Source organism: Zonotrichia albicollis, chromosome 7 (genome assembly GCF_047830755.1).
Source record: "Zonotrichia albicollis isolate bZonAlb1 chromosome 7, bZonAlb1.hap1, whole genome shotgun sequence".
Lineage (NCBI taxonomy): Eukaryota > Metazoa > Chordata > Aves > Passeriformes > Passerellidae > Zonotrichia > Zonotrichia albicollis.
Genome location: NC_133825.1, coordinates 47,349,893 through 47,366,461, shown reverse-complemented (window position 1 = coordinate 47,366,461; position 16,569 = coordinate 47,349,893). Strand labels below are relative to the sequence as shown.

Below are 16,569 nucleotides of genomic sequence, written 5' to 3'. Positions count from 1 at the left end.
CTTGACTGCCCTTTTGGTGACCAGGCTTGTTATCTGCAGGAGAGGCATGTTCATTTGATGGCTCTTAAGGAGCAGGAATAGTTAAGGAATCCCAGAATTTGGGTTGGAATGGACTTTAAAAACCATCTCATTCCAACCCCTACCATGGGCAGGGACACCTTCCACTAAACCCTCCCCAGCCTGCCCTGCAGGGCTGTCCATAGGCTGCTTTACTAAAGGTTGATTTTTCTTTTTTGAAAGCTTAAGAGATAAGAAATAAATATTCTATTCTTGAAACTCAGTATAATTTTGTGCTGTAACATGAAGAATTTCTGGGAGCTACAACTGTTTTTTAAGAGCTGTTGGGTTACATCAGAAACACCAACAGAATTATGGCAGCTGCTGTTCCAGCCAGGGCCAGCAGTGATGCAGCATGTGATTGCAGGCTCTCTGTCCCATCAGGAGAATATTCCTGCACATCATTATTGAGAGCACTGTTGCAAAGCATCACTGAGGCTGAAATAGCTGTTTGCATTATGGGCTCACCTTCTGGAATCCAAACCCACTGTTGCAACAGCATTTCTGAAATCTGGGAAGAGCCAGCTGCCTTGATTGTATCACAGGATTTGAGGTGTCTAACACCTGTAACAAAGGAGATTCAGGGTTGTGGGGGTTTGTTTGTTTGTTTGTTTGTTTTTTTGTTTACTTTGTACTTTTCCAGCCAATATTAAAAAGGAGCTTTCAGATATTTGGGGTTTTAAACCTGCAGTTGCTGTTTACAACTCATTATACCTGGGTGAGGAAGTGCATGTCCCACCACACAGATCTCAGGTGTGATTCTCTGGAGAGCAAGCAATGTTCTCTCTTACAGTCTGTGTCAGAATTATTTCAGTTCTTCACTGGCTGTGAAATCTGTGAGCCCAAAGAGTCAAATGAACGGGCAAATGAGGGGATGAACGGAAATCCCTCAGTAGAGCCACTGGGTTTGTTCCCAGGAGTGCAGGCTGAGGCCAGGTGTGCAGGGCACAGCACCCAGATACCTGCAAAGCTGCACAGCTGAGCTGACACAGCCTCTCTGGAGTTATTTTTATGTAAGGACAAGTTCTTGAATAGCTTTTCTGCTGCATTAGGCACAGCAGGCTGCTCTCCATCGCTGACAGTGGCTTCCATGTATTTCTGCATTCCAGGAATGCACTGGCAGCACTGTAGCCATTGTGAGGGAAATCTGCCTGTGCATATACTCTGCTGTGAGCCAGGGTGCCTGGTGTGAGGCTGCCAAATTTTGTGTTATTTCATACCAGACAAAATCTTTAAGCGTGGTATTTAGCAACATACAGCAAAATGTTCAGTGTTTTGGCACTGGGATTGCTTCCCTGATCTTAGCCTGGCTAGAGGTGCAGAGCATGGCTTGCTGCAACAATAACTGCTTCATTTTATAGGCCCTCCAAGCATTTTAATGTATGGAATCATCCCCTGTAAAATAGGAGAGCACAAAGGAAATAATTGGGCCAGGGCTTTGCAAAGCAGTGTGGGGATCTGCCTTTGAATTCCTGTTGCTTGCTGCCTTTTCTGGGATGAGAGGAGGGGGAGCTGCCCTGCCCAGCCTTACCTGCTTGGGCTGAGGGGGTGGTGAAGGGTTCTATCCCACGCTTTGGCTGCAAGGAGGTTGAGCATGACCTAACCCTTGTGGTGGCAGCTAAATTGAGGAGCAATTAATGGCTACCAAGGGCTTTCAGTGAAAGGGGATGAGGTATTATAGCCTCCAGACAAAGGAGGAAAAGGAACGCTGGCCTGTTTTGTTTAACACAAATAAGGGAAAAGCCAACCTGCAGCTTAATTTCCATTTGTTAGGTAACAGTATAGCTTGAAATGAGCCCATTTCTCTGTTACTGGAAATTAAGCTGAGTGCTGTCTGGCAAACCAGCTGCTGCCAGGTAACACATCAATTCTGGGTAATCACAGCAGAGCTAATAGAGCCCAGAGAGGGAACAGACACAAACCTCAGCCCAGTCACTGCAGCAGCCAGGTATGCATGGACAGTGTCATGTGTCAAGTAGAGGTGAGGAGAGTGTGCTTATATAAAGAAATTTTAGCTGTTGATAGGGCTGAGAACTGAAATTCAAGCAGAAGGATCTTTCACCCCAATTTTCAGTAGTAATTAGCTTTGCTGGCTGCTGCCCTACCCCAGGGCTCCTCAGCTCCATGGGGTGCTGCACTGCTGTTTATCCCAGGTAGGGTGATGCTTTGGGGCATGTCTGCAGCTGCCTCAGGCTTTGTGGATGATGGAAAAATAGCTCTGGGCTTATCTTAAACCAATTCAGACCCAAATATGACTGACAAAGTGATGAACACATCCAGACTCCCATATGTACTTCATGGCCTATTTATTTTATCCATCACTGTTTCCATTGCTCCCAGTCTGGGGCACCCAGATCAGGTGTCACACCCTCTGCCAAGGCAGGGGAGGAGGCAGCAAACACAAAGCTCTTACATGTGTGCAGCAAATAGCCTGTGACATAAAAAAAAGAGATTTTTAAGTTTGGTGGAAATCCCACAGTATGCCAAATGCAGTCAGAACTACACTCCTCATCTCAGCCCTCTGCACAGCAATGCTTCACCTGTTTAGGGTGTCTGTGATTCAGGAACTTTCTGATACAGAGCACCTTGACCACATTACAGAGATATGCTCATTCCCTGGGCGTGAAATATTTATTAAAAATACTTCTGCTTGCTGTTATAAGGATTTTGTGGATTTGAGGATTTCCCCTGAAGGTGAAGGGTGTTCCTGGAGACCTTTGGTGTTGACAACATGTCCCTGTGAGTATGTGGCTCCCAGCACAGCTGGGTCACAGGGACATCAGCCTGTGGCTGGGACTCTCTGACTCTCTGGCCCTTACCTGTGTTCTTTGCCTGGCAGAGAAGCAGAAGGATAGACCCATAAATAACTGGGATGGCTCAGGTGCTCAGAAGGACAGTGCAGAGTCCTTGTGAAAGGCACAAACTTCTGAAATTGTTGGTGCATATGACATGAATCACAGCAAACTGGAGAGACAGCGAAGCATTGGAAAGGCTACATGGAAAGAAGGCTGTAACTGCAGCCAGATGCTGTGTACAGGGAGTGAAGGAAATGCTGTCTATCCACAGGGCTTAGCACTGCTACATTAACATGTCTTAATGGCTTGGACCCCAGAATCACTTCAGAAGGACCGTGGGGATCATTAGATTTTTTCCTATCCACGGTTTCCATCCCCATCAGGAAGGCTCCCAGTCAGTGGGTAGCAAAGGCACTGACATCTGAGACAAAACCACAAATTAAATCAGCTCACAAATGAACTGAATGAATTTTCTGTCCATGAAGAATAAACCCTCTTGGCCAGTTCTTTAAAGCTTGAAAGTTATTTATTTTCTTCCCCCCCCTTCTGACAAAGGGAAAAAGCACTGTCAGGAACCAGGGCCTTTGGGCAGCCAGTTATTTGAACAACATTACTGAAAATACTGTCTGTGCAAAACAGGTTTGTGCTTCAGCAACAGGCTTTCACACGTGCTGGGAATTCTCCACAGCCAGCTCATCTGTTGGGAAGCACAGAGGATGAGAGGCACAAAATGCTGGGTTTGGAGCGAGCTGCAGAAGCAGACAGAAAACAACTTTCTGCTTGAGTCTTGGAGCCCAGGGCTGCCACGGGAATGGATTCAATTATGCTCTGAGCTTTATTGCTGAAATATTCCACTGGGAAACCATAAAAAAACATTTTCAGACTTGATTCCCGAAGTTCTGGAAAAGGAGTTAGCAAGTGTTTTATTGCTACCAGTCTCAACACGTGATAAGAAAAGCAAATACTGAGTGGGATGGAGGAACATGATGCAAAAGCCCCTTCACATCATCAAACCCTTCTCCCTGTTCATCACCCACTCAGACTGGCCACTCCTGCTTAATTTTATGTGTACTGAGCACGAAGCCACTTTTGTTGAGATCAGCCCTCACTGTGTTGGTGGGAGCTGCTCCTTTGTTAAGTATCTGCCCGCTACTTCTGCTTCCCTCCCTCTTTCTTCAGTGCATTCAATCTTGAGTGGCAAGGCTTCCTCGACAGTAATTTGTTGTCCTGGGCAGTGCCCAGGACCTGGAGCCCTGCTGAGCTCACAGCCACAGCCTCTCTTGCCATTCATGCCCTTACTTGTCCCTCACTTGTCCCTGCATGCCATCCCCAGCACCATGCCCGGCCATCCAGCCGGGTGGATGAAATTCAGCCCCAGATTCATTCCTGATGGCATCTGTGTTGTCTGCTCGCATATGTTTAAGATTAATGTTTGGGCTGTGTTTTGTAATGAGCCCTAAATCTTCCTTTTAGCTGTCATGTCGTTTCCTTGTTCGCTCGTTACGCTCGCTCTCGGAAGGAGCCCGCATGCTGTGCGTGGTGCAGCCTGGCTGGATGGAAAATGTCACTGAGAGCTCAGTGCTGCTGAAGGCCATTGCCACGTGAAGCCAAGCAGATGCACCTCTAGTACTGCAGGGGACTCGTGGCTCCTTCCTAAACGGGATTCAAGGGAACTGAAGAGAGGCTTGGGACAAGGGGCTGGACTGACAGGACAAGGGGGAACAGCTTCAAAACTGACAGAAAGCAGGGTTGGATGGGATATTGGGAAGGTGGGCAGGCCCTGGCACAGGGTGCCCAGAGCAGCTGTGGCTGCCCTGGATCCCTGGCAGTTCCCAAGGCCAGGCTGGACACTGGGGCTTGGAGCAGCCTGGGACTGTGGAAGTCATCCCTGCCCATGGCTGGGATGTGGAACTGCTTGATCTTTAAAGGTCTTTTCCAACCCAAACCAGCCACTGATTCTATGAAAGGGTGACAAGAATTAAGGAGCGGGATTTTTGTTCACTAATGGGTGCAGGGGCGCATGGTGTCCATCTGTGATGCGCCAAAACTTCAGCGCTACTTCTCGCGGGGACCCTTCAGCGAGCTGCTGGTGCGTCCGGTTCTGCTGCTCCTCCCCGGGCCGGCCGTGCCACCAGGAGTCACTCTCGGCCTCCGAACGGGCGGCGGAGCCCCAGGCGAGCCGCGCCCGCAGCATCCCGGGCTGCGGGGCCGAATGCGGGCGCTGCTGCCGCTGCCGGCTCCAGCCCGCGGCTCCCGCGGGACAGCCCCTCACCGCCGCCCGAATCCCCCTTTTTCATTATTTTTGGGATTTCCCCCATACACACACACACTCTTCCTGGCGATGTTTAACCCGGGGATGCCCGTTCGGGGCGGCAGCCCAGGGTCTCCCCCGCCTCCCCTCGCAGCGAGCGCTCCGGTGCGCGGCTCCCCGGGGCGGGCGCTCCGCAGGTGCGGGCCGGGCTCTGCCGGCGCTGGCTCCGCTCAGGAAGTGACAAGTACATTTCCTCCTCCTCCTCCTCCTCCTTCTCCTCCTCCTCCTCCTCCTCCTCCTCGCTCCCTCCCTCCGCCCGCCCCGCCCGCAGCACGGCGGCGGCGGCGGCAGCGGAGCGCGGTGGGAGCGGCGCCCACAGCCGGCCCGGCCGGGCCGCTCCGCCGCCCCCGCGGGACGCGCTCGGTAAGCGATGCCCGGAGCGCAGCGGGGCCCTGCAGCCCCGGGGGGTGCCGGGGGGCAGCGGACAAAGGGCGGCGGTGCGCCCTGCCCGGGCACGGGGCGGCTCGGAGGGGATGGGGTAGGACGGTGGTACCCCCGCCGCCGCCGCATCCCCGCGGAACGGGCTGGGGATGTCCGCCTTTGTGCCGTCGGGGCTCTCCCCGCCCCGGGGTGAGCGGGGTCACGGCGGAGGAGCCGCCCGGGCCCCGGAGGGAGCGTGCAGCGGTGGGATGCGTGTCCGGAGCGGCGGGGGTGCGGGATGCTGAGCCCGGCGTGCGGGGATGGGCGGCTCGCCGGAGTTTGGGAGCGGGCAGCGAGCGGTCCTCACCCGCTCCGAGCCCTCTTTGCCGCTGGAATGATTTCCTGCGAAAGGATCAACACGTGCTTTCCTTTCTGCGGGCCGAGAGTGCGGCTCCGGGGGGGCTGGAGCTCGGGTCCCGCCGGGCTCGGTGCTGCCCTGCCCGGTTCGGGGGCTCACGGGGGCTGAGCCGCGCCTGAGCATCCCCGCGGAGATGCTCCAGCTCTCCCAGGGCCCGCCGCACTTCCCACCGTGCCATGCCTCGCTTTTCACTCCTGGCACGTGTGAGGCGGCTCGGGGCAGCCGGACAGACGGACAGGCCGGTCCTGGAGGGTCTGCAGCCCCCGGCGCTGCTGCGATGGGACACGGCAGCGCCTTGCTGTGCGCAGCGCCCTGGCACGGGGGGCTGCCCTGGAAAGCCTGTAAGTCTTGTTTCTCCATTCACTGACGTCAGGTTGATCGGGTTCTAAGGTACGTGAAGGTTTCACGTACAGCTGTACGCAGAGATTTCACGGCTAAGGGGCTTTTCCTCGATAATTTAAATTTCCTTGACTCGGAGAGAGTTTGTAACAGCGCCGTGCCTGTCACTGGTTGTGCCGCTGCCTCTCGGTGCCGTGCGGTCTCCACAGACGCTGGTGTACCTTGGCAGCTCATCCCCTCCTTAGGAAATCCTCTGGAGTGAAAAGTGAGCGTAATTTGTTATGAAATAGGCTGATAGACAAAACTTCGGCTGGCGATTGAAACCAGATGTGCATATTTTCCTTTTGAATCCTCGAGCAATACTAAAAGTCTGTTTTGACAGATTAAAAACTACTTGCAAATTGCAGAGGTAGCAGTGTTTTGTGATAATCCAGTAAAAACACGGAGGGCTGCGAGCATCTCTGCCCAGTGCTGGGTATTTCTGAGCACAAGAGATGCTGCTGCCATCACAAAGCACACATTCCCTTGGCCTGCCTCTGTCGTGGGCAGAAACATTTACCAGGGCTTGGCTGAGGGCTGGAAAAAGAAATAAAGAAACCCCAAAACAGTGTAGATAATGTTTCTAGAGAAAATATTTGGGGTGGGTCTTGAAACAGATTAATTAGAGCGATAGTAAAAAACCTGAATTTCAGAGCGGTTTGCTCTGTCCGTACCTCTCGGTGGCTCGGTGCAGGTTTGAAGCGAGCTTCTGATTTATTTCTTCATTTTTGGGAGTCCTGTGGAGCCTGAGGATGCTTGTGGTGGTGGGTGTGTCACACCAGCTCTGGCAGGGCCCTGCTCAGTGGGGCAGGATCAGGGCTGGAGGCACTTTATTGGGAGAAGATTGCTTCCAAAAGTGGGGGGGAAACCCAGCCAAAACAACCTGCCCTGGAATTGCTTCCTTCTCTGCACTTCCCCACCGTGCCCAGCACGGCCACGTGGAGCACGGCCACGCGTGCTGGGCTTGCTGCTGCATCCCTGGCTCCAGATTTCTCACTCCCAGCTTCCACCCAGAGGAGAGAGGGAGGGGAAACTTCTGTGACTTGCAGCTCTGCACAGGGCCGAGGTGTCCAGGAACCACAGTGGTTATAGAAAGCAGATGGCCTTTTGCTGTAAATGCAAAACTTTGCATAGAAAATCTGTGCAGATCAGTTTGGTGGGTAATTGATTTGTGTGAGTGAGATCCAGATTTTTGTATATGGAGATCAGGCAGACTGTGGGACAGAGCCAGCACCAATCTAGGTTAATTTTCAACTATGGATACCTGCATAAATAAATACATGTGTATAAATATGCACACATGCAAATAGGCAAACATACACCAATAAAATTTCCCAAATCTGCATTGGTTAATTATATGCAATATTTTTTTCTAGTAGTAGCAAAGGATTGCTTCACTCTCAGCAAAAGTATAGGCAGAACAAGATACACAACTTTTTGCCAAAACACCTGTATTTGTGTGCAGATCTGACACCATGGGCTGTGTCCTGAGGGGTGGGGAGGGGAATGAGCTTTATCCCACTTGTCTGTTTATTATTGCTGGTAAATTTCTGATTTCTCAAACGGCAGCTGTGTGGTTTGAAACTCTTCCTCCTTTTTTCTTTCTTTCTTATGCTGTTACATAGAACTTTTCTTTTATTTGCCAGGATGGAGGTGGTTTGCACTTGCCTTGTAAAAATCTCAGATGGGAAAGAGGACACCCCAAGCTGAAAGGGTGGTTTTGGTTTTGTTCCCTTCCCCCTCCCGTGTCACGTGGCTTGTCAAAGGATGTTGCTGGGAAATTGTCCTTAATGAACATTAATCTGTGGCAGGGCAGACTTTGCACCAAGGGGCTGGGGCAGGGCGAGGTGCCAGAGATGCTCAGAGCTGTTTGGAGAGCTGGGTCCAGTCTCCTTCCCACACCCCAGGGCAGGGACGGGGCAGGCAGAGCCTTTGTGGCAGATCTGCACTCACCAAAACTCTCTGCTGGAGTGAAAATCCCTTCAGAAAGACAAGTTTTATTCCCATGGCCATGGGGCACCAGGGCAGCAGAGGAGCTGCGATGTTGCTCCTCTGCAGCTCCTCATGCAAACTCTCTCCTTGGCTGACGTTTTCTGCTCCTTTCTCTCCCAAAACGGGAGGAGGAGGAAGAGGAAGCAAGCCTGCTGACTCGGGGAAACAGAACTGAAAAAAAAAATAAAAGCAGGTCTGCCGAGCAGCAGAGGGCTGTGAGAGCCGTGGGTCTCACGTGTGGGGGCAGCCACAGCTCCCTTTGCAGGGGTCCCCGCAGGGCTGGGCAAAAATACCACCAAAACAACAGCCTGCTCCTCAGAGAGCTAAATATAAACCCAGAGGGCCAAGAGGAGGGAATTTTCCACCGTGCTGCTCCTCTGTGCCTGCCAGCCTGCCCAGAATGAAGCCTGTGGCTGCTGCCCCAGGGGAGCTCCTGTCCCTGATCCCCAGCATGGCATGGCATGAGTGCCACCACTTTCTGCAGGCATGAGACCTTCTGAGAATTCCTTGGAAGTGATCAGGACACGGGCAGACGTGAGCCCTGGAGCTCTGGTGCTGCCCACAGCTCTCCCCACGAGCAGTGGCCGTGTTGTGGCTGTGAAAGAGGATTTCTCCAAGGTCACCCTCTGTGCCTGCAGCTGCAGCCTGGCTGCCCATGGCCCAGCTGTTCCTGCAGAGCAGCCATGCAGAACGTGGCTCTGCCACAGGGAGCAGATCCATGGGCTGGTTTGTTTTTCCAAACTTTTCTGAGCTGGCTGCCTTTAGGGAGACAAAAATTCCCAAGCAAGAGGCTATTTCTGAAACCTGCTGCGGTGGTGCATCTCAGTACAGGCTGTGTGTGTGTGGGGGGGGTCTTTACTCATCAACAGGTGAGCTGGGGATTGAAAATTAGGAAGTGTGGTGAATTTCCAGCCAGAATTTCTCCTGGCTTCAGGTGGTTTATCCATGAGTTTTGTAGCCTGTGGTGTTGGATATGTGTGATATTGCATCTTATGCATCTGACATATGCTGTGTGAGATAAGTAAGATTTGGTATGTTACAAGTTTCTTTGAATGTTACAAATTCTTCTCCCAGCTATTCCTGCAGAGCAGCAATGCAGAACGTGGCTCTGCCACAGGGAGCAGATCCATGGGTTGGTTTGTTTTCCCAAACTTTTCTGAGTCGGCTGCCTTTAGGGAGACAAAAATCCCCAAGCAGGAGCCTCACTGGGATGGTGCATCTCAGTACAGGCTGTGGATGTGTGGGGTCTTTTGTCATCAACAAAGAGGTGAGGCAGGGATTGAAAATTAAGAGGTATGGTGAATTTCCAGCCAGAATTTCTCCTGGCTTCAGGTGATTTATCCATGAATTTTGTAGCCTGTGGTGTTGGATATTGCATCTTATGCATCTGACTTATGCTGTGTCAGATAAATAAGATTTGGTGTGAGAAGTTTCTTTGAAGTGCAGGGAGGAGTGAACTGCATTAAACTGACCTGGAGGAGCAGCACCAAACCCTGTGGCTGCTCCCAGCCCTGCTTGCTGTGGGTCCCCGCACGGATGGGTGGGAAGTACCAGGCCAGTTTGGCTCAGTAACCACTTCATTTGAGTAATATTTTAAGAACTGGTTGAGTGAGTGTAAAAAATCTGTTCTGGTGCGTTGAGTTTCTGTACCTCCCCCCTAAAAGTGTGCCCAAGGGAGACTTGGTCATGGTTTTTGCTTTTAGAGGATTAAATATAGCAGCATCATTGGTGTCACTCCTCTGTAGTCCATTTGAAGCATCCCCTGGGCCACATCATTCCCTGGATTTGTGGCTGCTGGCCATAGCTTTTGCTTTCAGCAGCCAGGGCTGGGGGCTGCCTGTGCGGTAGGTACGGGGCCGTGCTGAAAGAGGAGTTTGACTTTTGTGCTCACAAATCCTTACCTCTCCTAGGGTTTGTAAAAAATGGGATCTGGCAAACGCTGATCCAGCAGCTGGAAAAGCTGCTCTCCCTCTCTCTGCTCAGAACCAGCCCCTGACAGAAGGAGCAGGGGTTCCTTGGGTGGCTGGGGAGTGGTGGTGCAGGAGGATGTGGCTGCCCAGGTGCATCAGCGACTGGTCTGGGCCAGGGTCCAGAGATTCACCCCTCATCCTGCTCCTAAAGCCAAGGGCATGAGTTAAAGTGTGTTACTTACTTGCCTTTAAGGTATCTTTTCTGTCCTTTACCCTATGATGACTCTCGCAGTGACCCCACACAAGCTCCGTGCTCCTCTGCCCCAGTTGTACAAATGCCATCATCACTGTTCTGCACCAATGAGAAATGTTAATTATAAGGAAAATGAATTAATACAGAAAACTGGTTTTCTCTGCCTAGGACAGCCTGGCAGCACAGCTAGGCCAGGTGGAGATGGCCATTTCTCATTGCAAGTGATATGAGAAATTCACAATAATTGTGATTTTCTGTGACTGCCTTAACCTTACTGAGAGCAGCCTTCTGTGTGCTGGGCAGCAGTTGTCAATGCTATGAAATTACTTCAAGTGTATATATTATTATCCCAGTTACCAAGTGCTTTGGGGTTTTTTTGGTCCCAGCTGGTACAAACGAATATTGTATAATATTTTCGAAAGGACAAGTTTTAATATTATGAACTAGGTGCCAAAAGCTACAATTGTGTGCCAAAGCTGAAGAGCCACTATAATTATAAAGATACAGAAAGCATTGGAAATATCCATTTTTGGGTTTGTAGACTCTCTGTTAGCTCAGAAAAACAGTAAAGCCTAGAGAAGCTGTGGCTGCCCCTGGATCTCTGGAAGTGCCCAAGGCCAGGCTGGACAGGGCTTGGGGCACCCTGGGATGGTGGAATTTGTCCCTGCCCATGGCAGGGGGTTAGAATGAGATGCTCTTTAAGGTCCCTTCCTGTCCAGGCCATTCTGTGATTATTGGATTGTCAGTTGTGTTGTAAATGAGATGCAGTGCAATGGATGGTACTTCTCAGAGTGAAAGCATCCTGAATGAAGATGTACATTGCCAAAATGTAAATGTTTCATTTAGAAACCCTCACCCACATTTTCGGTTGTGCATGATTTGTGTTGTTGGTAGAAATTATTTTTCCTGTGGTGGTTTCAGATGTAAATATTTGAAACTTGAATAAAAGTTCCATCCCTGCAGCGTGATGGGCTGTGCTGCCCATGCCCTCCCTGTGCCTGTCTTGTGATGTCACACCAGGAAGGTGGCAGCTTCAAGAGGAGCTGGACAGGAGCCAGGGCAGCCTGAGGAGGAGCTGCTGTGTCAGCCCACCCCCTGGCCCTGCACATCCCACCCTGGGACACGGGACTGCTCTGTGGATCACCATTTCCAGTAATTTTCTGAGTTAATTCTTGCTAGAGCATGGACTCAGTGATCTTAAATGTCTTTCCAACCTAATGATTCTGATTCAGTGTTTTTCAGACAGGCCCCCAGTGCAGAGATAAAGCTGTGGCACTGCTGAGAGCCCCTGTACAGCCATTTGTGATGTTGTAGTTTATTGCAGTGATTATTGTCTGTGCTGTTCAGGAAAGAATTGCACTTTGCCCTTGCTCTGGATGTGCACAGCTCCATCTTCCTGCTGTGCTGGGAGGTGTTCCACTGCTGCTCTGAGGGACCTGCTCAGCTTCTCCTGCCCTCTCTGGGGCAGCCAGGCCCTCCTCAGCAGTTACCACTCCCTCTTCCCTGTTTTGTGCTGTACCTGAGCCTTGAGCCCCACAGTTACCCCTGGCGTCCCCTCCAGGCCTTGGTGAGAGTTGGGGGAGGCTCCATTTAGAGCAGAGCACAGAGGCTGTGCCATCTCTTCTCCTCCTGGAGACCCCAAATTCATCCAGTGGACATATCCCTGCATGCCTGGGGAACCTACTGCACCATGCAGGGGCCTGGGCTCGTGCCCCTGCCTTGGAGGTGAGTGGCTTTTAAGCAATTTAGTTTTTTGGGAGGTATCTTAACATCTCTGTCACCAACTGTGCTGGTTGCTCCTCTCTGTTCTGTGTCACCATGCTGTTCTCTGGATGTAGCACTTTGCTGGTCTCAGTGTCTCACAGAGCTCTGGTTTTCCTGTTTGCTTCCCAATTACTGCCAGAATCATTGCATGGCATAGGGTGGCAGTGCAGTGACCTGCAGCTCTGTTTGGGATGTGCCAGTAAAGGGTTATCAGTGCTGTCATCCACTCCTGCGCACTTTAATGAGGTGTTTTATACCAGTGCTCCCTTTCACCTGCACAAAGGCTCCAGGTGAGGGGAGAGCTCTCTGCTTGGTGCTGTAATTGTGATTCCTGACTCCCTGACCTTGCCCTGAAACCAGAGCCTTGCTGTGCCTGAGGTCTCACCCACCATTTACCAGGCTGGTTGTGCTGTGCTCAGGGACCATCCCTGCTGATGGCTCAGAGGGCTTTTTGGCATCATCTTACAAAGCTGAAGGTGTAAATTTATTTGGAGCTGTTGTTTAAGGAGGATCTATATTTAGTGCCTGCTGTTTAATATCATCCCAGGTTACTCCTGACAAATGTGACTGTGTTGTTTTCCTTTCTGCTCAGGACAGTAATGTTTATATTGTCTATTTCTTCCTTTAATGATTCCACCATTCTTTCTCTTTTTGTCAGCGAGACTTCTTATTGTCCTTAACATCTATAAAATCCCCTGTACCTTGTTTTCTAACACAACCTGCTGTTTAACTAGCAGTCTCATTCATTTAAGGAGCTGGCCTTATTTTAGGCACTTCATAATGATTTACAAATTCCAGGATTCATTAATCCCTTCGCTCATTAGCGTTGCAAGTTGATACATGTTTTTCCCATGTGATGAAGGTGGACATTTTTGCTGCCCTATTTGTCCTGGGCAATCATTCATGTTTGTGCACTGACAGAATACCTGGCTTGGTTCCCTTGCTGGCAGCTTTGGAGCAGGGGTGGGATGCAGCATTTAGGTCAGTTCTCCTCGGGATGCTGTTTCAGGAGTGGCCTTTGTGCTTCACACCGCGCTGGCGCTGGGGCCAACCCATCTGTCCTTTGGGCTTCCCCTTCCTGTGGCACAAGGGAATCTGTTTCTCTCCTGATTTTCACCCATGGTGTGAGAGAAAGAGGATGCTTGGAGACTATCCAGAGATAGGGTGGAAAATGCAGATATTAAATATATTTTCCCCCTTTATTGCTGCCTATTCACGGTGTCATAACTGAGCTCGAGGAGTGAAGGACAGAACTGTGTTCCTGCCAGCCCAAATAAAACCAGGGGCTGTTTGCATTTCCATTACTTTTAAAAAATTTTCCTCACCTCCAAAATGGGCTGCAGAATCTGGGCTTTTATGGCTGCTAAGCTGCAGTGCAGCTCATCCTGCCCTGCTCTATGGGAATCCTCTGTGGGCATTACTTCTCTGGCTGGGCAGTCCCCTGGTGGGCACCTTGTGTGCCAAAGCTGAAGAGCCATTATAAAGATACAGAAAGCATTAGAAATATCCATTTTTGGGTTTGTAGACTCTCTCTTAACTCAGAAAAACATTAAAGCCCAGAGAAGCTGTGGCTGCCCCTGGATCCCTGGAAGTGCCCAAGGCCAGCTTGGTCAGGGCTTGGAGCTGCCAAGCTGGTACCTCAGGCTTGCTGGAGCTGTTCCCCATGGGAAGCATCTCACTGCTGGCTCTCAGGGACCTCTGATGGAGCCAAACCTGCAGAAGGTTTGGGCTCTACGTGCTGCTGACACCTCTCAGGAGCCCTGAGCGTGTTACAGCAACAGATTCCGTATTATCCCAGCCTCGCGAGCGTCTCCCTGGATATTAAAAACACCAGCTAAAAGCCAAGTCCAAGCTCTCCATGAATGACTCTGTGGAAATGCTGTTGGGCACGTTTCAGAGCTGCTTTGGCTTTGATTTAGGCAGGTAAACACCGTGAGTGGGTGTTTGCTTTGACTTCTCCCTCGTAGCCAAAGACTTCCTTTGAGGGCAGGCAGAGCCTCCAGTGCTGCTCCCCATCACAGCAGCAGCCCAGTTTGCCTGTGCCTGGTGTTGGCAGAGCCTTCCCTGCCTGCCTGGGCCCAGCAGCAGTGGGAACCCCCAGTTTCCTCAGGATCAGGGGTGCCCCTGGCCCAGGGCTCTGCTCAGGGTGTGAATAACCCTGGCAAAGCCTGGTTCCTCCATCTGGATGCCTCCCAGTTGGGATGATGCTGCAGGATGACATCCCTGGCTGCCATCTCCTGCTTGTCCCACACTCTTTCTGCTCTGTCCCCCTTGAATTTACCCAAAATCAGCTGCAGGATGGCTCTGACACCAGAGATCACCTTTGCCATGTGGAGGGTGGTCGCTGGGGGAGGCAGGGTGGGTTCAGCCCGTCCTCTCCTTGCCCTGCTGCACCAAGAACTGTGCTCATCACACATTCCCCATCTCCACCAGAGCCACAAACCCAGCTCCTTGGCAGCCCCTGCACGTAGGAAGCATCTTCTGGTACCAGATTGTTGGGTATTTAATGAACCCAAGGAAAACAAGGCTGCGAAGGCTGCGGGGCGAGGCGAGTTTGTTCCTCAGTCTGCCAAATTCCCCCTCATTCAGACAACCCACAGCTGTCTGGCTGCTCCTGCCTTAAAGAGATTTATGGAAGGTGCAGGGCTTGGAAATTTATGGGGACATGGAAGTGACAGTGTGGGCAAAGGTTTCCTGGCCCCGTAGGGCTCCTTCCCTCGGTGTTGGTGGCAACGGGTGGACAAACAGCAGGGAAAGTGCCTTTGGGTCACTAGGAGGATTAATAAAGGCTCCAGGTTTGCCTTTCAGGAGCTCTTTGAAAGCCATTTCTCAGCTGAGGAATGAACCCCCAGAGCCTGCCCAAGAGCCAAAGTACTTTGGTCTAATGCAAACAGTGTGGGGTGTGCAGGTGACAGCAGGCACGTGTGTCACCCTGTGTGGCCACAGACACCATCCACTGAAATTCTTGTAATACTGCCTGCTGAGTTCAGGGAGAAAATTTCAATTTTTGGATGGTTCTAAGTGATCATTTTGCTTCACATGAGGGTTCTGCAGTGTTAAAGGATTTGTCCATGAAGGGGAGGTGGTAGAAGACAATGTGGAGTCTGGCAGGTGATCCATACATCCAGGATTATTTAGATCCAGGCATGTCCATAAGGGCTGTCAGCCTCTACCTGTTTGCCATCTCAGCCTTGCAGAAGGGAGAAATCTGACTTACAAGCAGCATCCAAATTGGCTCTGACAGCGATGGTGGTGTTGTGGGTCTTGGCAAGTGTTCCCCAATTACTCAGTGAGATGTCCCAGATCCTGCTCCTGCCTCAGCTGGGTGGGTTTTCAGTGGTCACTGATGAGCAGCAGCATTACAGTCGGTGTAACTCACTTTGCATCTCCAGGATTTGCTTCTCACAGAGACCTTGAGAGCTCTGGAGCCAGCAAGTCTGAAAATCCCCATACCTGAGGGTGGGCAGGCCCTGGCACAGGTGCCCAGAGCAGCTGTGGCTGCCCCTGGATCCCTGGCAGCGCCCAAGGCCAGGCTGGACACTGGGGCTTGGAGCACCCTGGACACATGTAAAGTGTCCCTGTCCATGGCTGGCGTTTGGAATGAGATTTAAGGTCCCTTCCAAGCCAAACCATTCAGTGGTTCTAACCCTGAGAGCATTATTATGTGTCTGTAAGCAGGTGGAGGTAGTTTGATACAGGTACGCTGAGGGGTTCATGAGCTGTTTGAAGTTGTTTGTGCTTGAGAAGTGAGTCAGTAACAGCAGTGTGGGGGGGCTGGCTTCAGCTCAGACATCTCAGGCTGTATATTGGAAAAGAATATAAGGAAGGAACAAGAATTGGGTTTTTGTGCCTGTTTACTAGAGCAGTGCTCTGAGCAGTAATTAAAAGTAAACCCAGACCATGCTGCCTTGTTCAACATCCCTACTTGTTGAGATTAAGCAGCCAAAGCAATTCTCAATTCAGCAATTCCTCAGCTTTTGGGAGTGTGGCCAACACTCACAGTGTCTCACAGACCACTGCAAATTCTTGTAATAAATCTCACAACTGGGGCGGCGGGGGAAACCCACAGAAAGGTGAGATGGACCAGCAGGCTGGACTGCTGCTGCTGCTGCTTCAGCTGCTCTTCTCCAGGGACAGCCCTCCCAGGGACAATTCTTCCATGGAAATACTACTCAAAGGTAGCAGTGGAATACTGAGTGGAATAGGCAACAATTGCTCAAAGAAAATGTGTAATTTCTGTGGTCATTTGGTCTGGAATCAGCTGTAGGCTCTGTCTGCATGGCCCACACTTCCAGGGATGGAGCAGCCACCACTTCTCTGGGCACCCTGTG

The 16,569-nt window shown here is 51.2% G+C and overlaps 1 protein-coding gene across 2 annotated transcripts in view; it reads left to right on the top strand.

Moving 5' to 3' along the window:
* Window positions 1-5,367: 5,367 nt before the first annotated feature.
* The window catches only part of FAM53B (family with sequence similarity 53 member B), a 45,746-nt gene continuing 34,544 nt past the window's right edge, over window positions 5,368-16,569 (top strand). The window contains exon 1 of one of the 2 annotated variants that reach the window (XM_074545370.1): window positions 5,368-5,526. The gene's annotated coding sequence lies outside the window, so the exon portion shown is untranslated. The remainder of the gene's footprint in view (window positions 5,527-16,569) is intronic. The other variant, XM_005490878.4, reaches the window with a different exon arrangement.